The 5015-nt window shown below is 29.4% G+C and overlaps 1 protein-coding gene across 1 annotated transcript in view; it reads left to right on the top strand.

Annotated features, from left to right (window-relative positions):
• The first annotated feature begins 549 nt into the window (after positions 1-549).
• The window catches only part of LOC111711177 (caskin-2), a 19695-nt gene continuing 15229 nt past the window's right edge, over positions 550-5015 (top strand). The window contains exon 1 of the mRNA XM_023485456.1: positions 550-632. The gene's annotated coding sequence lies outside the window, so the exon portion shown is untranslated. The remainder of the gene's footprint in view (positions 633-5015) is intronic.

Consider the following 5015-nt stretch of genomic DNA (forward strand, 5'->3'; position numbering starts at 1 on the left):
CATTTTTATATTCCACAAACACGTTTGCTGGGGGCAAATTTTCCCCAAATTGGGAAAAAATGCCCCCAATTAAAATAGAATTTCAAATTTCACTAACACATTTGCCCCCATTTGCCCCCAATTGTAAAAAAATTTTGATCAGATTAAGGTTTCAAGGGTATCGTTGTAAATGAAGGTTATGGTTACAGTCCCTTTAAAGATGGTCGAGAACTTTGTTATATATCCAATGGGTCCATGAAGGAGTAACAGTAAATATATAAATCATTGGCAGCTGGAGTTTATTAAAACAGTTTAATCAGATGGGTGGAGCCAATTGGTATAATTAGATATACGTCGGGGGTATCTATCTATATATATATATATCTATCTGTCTATCTATCTATCTATCTATCTATCTATCTATCTATCTATCTATCTATAAATATATCTATCTATCTGTCTATTATTATTATTATTATTGTTATCATTATTATTATTGTTGTTATCATTATTATTATTATTGTTATTATTATCATTATTATTATTATTATTATGTCTTGTTTAGTCTCCTGGACGTGATTCTCCTGGTCATGAATCTACAGCTAGTAGTGCTGCTTCAACAACAACTAGTAGGAACTCTACCACATCTATAGGTAGATAATACCAAATAGATTATCAAGTGCAAATGGTGGCAACAGAGAAATGGATCAATTATACACGACGTCACAAGTGTCAAATATAACAAGGAAAACGAAAACATGTAAATGTTGGAACCTTACCAGTCCTTCTTATTAAAAGTCTAAAAACTTTTAAAGTTTAAAAAAAAAACACGAATCAAGTGATTGCCCATTATACTTGATAAAATAAAGAAATCCCATACAGGCTGGTCAAATAGTTTAGCATTTCCCATTTTATAAAACCTTCACAAACTTTTTAGAGAAACCGTGTCCGTTTGTGATCTAACGAAAAGAGAGCAAAACATAAAAGCTTCAGACAAATTTCAAAATAAATCATTCATTTAGCTTAAAGAATAACTGTTAAAATGAATGACTTATCCGAGTGAAAATATCAATTGTTCTCTAGGATTTTTACACTGATATTCTTTTTTTTCTTTAATTTTTAAACTAAACCTTAAACTTCCACCGATTTAGTTAAGCCTAGTTGTAAACAACTCTAAAATATTTGGAAAGGGACTGTAAGCGTAATTTAAGTTACCCTCTATGCAATGATGACAATGCCTGATTCACAACGGTACCTCTATAAAAGCTTTGTCTAATCAAGTATAAATTATATATCAATGTTTATAATTTTGAAAATTATGATTACTTTTGTGGTTTCTTTACTAAAAGTGACTTGCACAATGCGCATTTCTACTGCAGGAAAACATATAGGTCTTATCTGCAGAATTAATCACGTTTTAACCTATTCAATATTATTTACCGGATACAGATTTCAAGGGATCCGTTGTAAATCGAGCATAGCAATCTTTTCATGGATGGCCATATTACACTTACAGTCCATTTACCAACCATTGTTTATTTAAAATTTCCTCAATTTTGCAATGGTTGCAATCCATGATTTGAGAATAATGAAACGGAAATTTCAGCTAAATATGGACATAAATCATTTGCCTTTGTAAAATAGTTTTTAATCGGTTTAATGAGATAATTTAGATAAACTATAGATAAACTACAGATAACACTTTTATTTTGGTTCGCAGTGTTATAATGTTTTTGGACAGAAATTTACTCTTCTTCGAGAAGGTTCAAGCCTTTTTAGATTTAATTTTAATATAATCATAAAAGGCGAGAACCTTCGAGATATATATAGAGAAAACTGAAGTCCAAAAACTTAATAACACGTCGTGTCAAAATGATAATGTCATAGGTCATTTTTTGAAACGTTTGTGTACTTGTCTTATTTCAATGGCTATTTCTATAGATCAAATAAGCTTTGAAACAAAGCAGAAGTAAAAAAAATAAAGTTGATTTCAATTTTATTTTCATTTCAACTGAAAAAAATTATTTTTGAAATATCCTAGATTTTTTTTGAGAAAATCCGGGAACCAATCAAAACTTTACAGCACACGTGCTATAGTGTACAGCTAATTTAACTTTATAGCACGATGATTACTTTATAGTACGTTCATTATGAAATTCACAATGAAGTGAGTAAGAATGATAAAGTACAGAATAGTTTCATAAAAACTATATATAAACTATAGCTAAAGAACTTTTTATCTTAAACCTGTGCGCAGACGATTCTTAAAGTTTACTCAGTTTAGGATATATTCTATATTTTATTCAGACTAGGATATATTTTATATTTTATTCAGACTAGGATATATTATATATTTATTCAGTCTCGGATATATTTTATATTTTCCTCAGCCTAGGATATATTATTTATTTTATTCAGACTAGGATATATTTTATATTTATTCAGTCTAGAATATCTATATATAAATTTGGCTTGTCTGTTTGTCTGTCTGTCTGTTTGTATCCAATAAACGTCAAAACGGCTGAACCGATCGGGCCCAAATTTTTTGTGGGACATCTAGGGACCCCAGGGAAGGTTTATGAATGATTGAAGTTTTAAAAATTTGTGTTTTAGAGGTTTTTAATTCTGAAAAAAAAAAATTTTTGAAAATCCTCTATGTATCTATCTATCTAGACTGGTGGTAATGAATGGCTGGGTGAGGAAAGGATAGAGATGTCTAACTTCAACTATCCGCCACACTCAGGTATAGTTTGTACAAGATGTCTAACTTCAACTATCCGCCACACTCAGGTATAGTTTGTACATAATGTACATAATGTACAAATTTAAATTTATATTCCGGATATGCAAAATGTATTAGAAATTGGTGCACTGTATGTGCAAGAACAGGAATATCAAAATATACTGTAAATTGATGTTCTGCATATGCTAGAACAGCAATATATACAAAGTGTACTGTACAACGCAAGTTTAGAAATTTATCTTCAGATGTATATTGTATATTGTATATACATTATACAGGGTGATTTTGAAAAAGTGTTATTTTTCGATTCGTTAAGAGATAGAAAAAAATCTACAAAAAAAGGATAAAGAATCGTCCAGTACTTCTTCAAAACCATACTTTTGCGAAACTGTTTCAAAATTATGGATAGTCCTACAAAAAGACTTTAAGCCGCAGTCTTCTCTCAACACCAAGAAACATGGTATTTTTTTTTTATTAAACACATAAAGTGAAGCAAAGTTTTCATATTAAAAACTACTTAAGATAAAAAAGATCTTAGTTTCCTCCATGACTGGTCACATTGGCTTTCTATTGGTAAGCTTTTCAAAAGTACCTCAATTCTGGTCAACACAGTATTTTTAGAGAAAACACAGCGTTTTTACGTCTTTTTGAAGAATTAACCATTTTTTTAAAAATAGTTTCGCAAATGTATATTTTTAAAGAAGTACTGGACGATTTTCTGTCTTTTTTTCTGGATATTTATCTATATCTTAACGAAATGAAAAATAACACTTTTTCGAAAATACCTTGTGTATATTGCAACAATATGTACATTGTACTATACAAGCGCGCAAGTACAATAAAAATCGTAAAATTAAATATATGTACAGTTATAACCAGAAAACTCTGGAATAGTTCTCAACTTTAAGACTGATGTTATGTCTTTAAATAGTTCAATTAACCTGAGACACAGCAATTGTGATGTGTAAAGAGACCCATTTCACATAATAAGTAGTTTAATAACTTGCTAATAAAATTATTTGCTTTGTAACAACATGCACTTCAATATTGCTGTAATGTCGCCTTCCTATTCTACAGTTGTCTGGCTATCACTGTATATGAGTTAATAGGTTAAGTTTATCAATATTTCTTTCATTTTTAGTTTTTAAGATAATTTCTTCTCAAAATCTTTAACTTCTAGATCATGTTTTTTTAAACTTGGTTTCACCCGAAAATTGAATTTCTGGAAAGTTAAAAATGAAAGATTTTTATTAAATTCCTGGTACTAACTTGAAAGGAAAGAATTTTGCCAAAAATTTAGTAAAAACATTGATGAATGCTTGAAAATATAAACATTTAGGAAAATAAAAAAAAACATTATAATTTTGGGAAATTATGTTTCTGTTGAGTCAAAATTCAATATACAGGGTATTTATTATAAACTGTTTTTGAATGATTCTACAGTCTACACTCTACAGTCTACGAATATATTGAAGAAAGAAACACACACAAATTATGTTTCTGTTGAGTCAAAATTCAATATACAGGGTATTTATTATAAACTGTTTTTGAATGATTCTACAGTTACACTTTACAGTCTACGAATATATTGAAGAAAGAAACACACACAAATTAAAAAACACAAAAATTAAAGAAAATAACGCAAAAACCTCATAGTTCTGTTGCCTTTGTGAATCAAATATAGAACTATCTAAATTCATTCACATGATATTCATAAAAGATTTGTATTTGTATTGCTCACCTGGTCTATTAAAACTATATATTTATAGGGTGTCCTACATCTACCTTTCAAACAGGACTAGGGCAAGGACAATATTACTCAACCTTCCAGTCGTCCTCCTTCCAGCAGGACACAGGGACCAGGACAACCTTTACAGCAGACGGAGGACATGGATTCTCGAGTCCTTTTAGAGGACAACAGGGACAAAGCCTCTAGTTTTTCAAATTTCTAAAACTGATTTTTACTCTTTTTTATGTTAGAACTTAGAAGCTGTTAAAGATTAGAACATATTTTATTTTGCTTACAAAAATGCTGAATCATGTTGGAAAAATAGATCATTAAAAAAGAAAAAAATAACACATTTATCTTTTAGTTGACATAAAGTGTTCTGAAAAACAGTTTTATTTTGTCAATTTAAAAACTTTGTTTTTTCTTTTATCATAAGATGTGTAAAAATTAATCTCCTGTATCAAATACTATTGTGGAAACCTATTTGGCCGAATATGAACATAATTTATATTATTTCCAATATATGGAACAGATAACCCCCCCCCCCTCTATCTATCTATAAAT

Source organism: Eurytemora carolleeae, unplaced genomic scaffold (genome assembly GCF_000591075.1).
Source record: "Eurytemora carolleeae unplaced genomic scaffold, Eaff_2.0 scaffold232, whole genome shotgun sequence".
Classification (NCBI taxonomy): Eukaryota; Metazoa; Arthropoda; class Copepoda; order Calanoida; family Temoridae; genus Eurytemora; species Eurytemora carolleeae.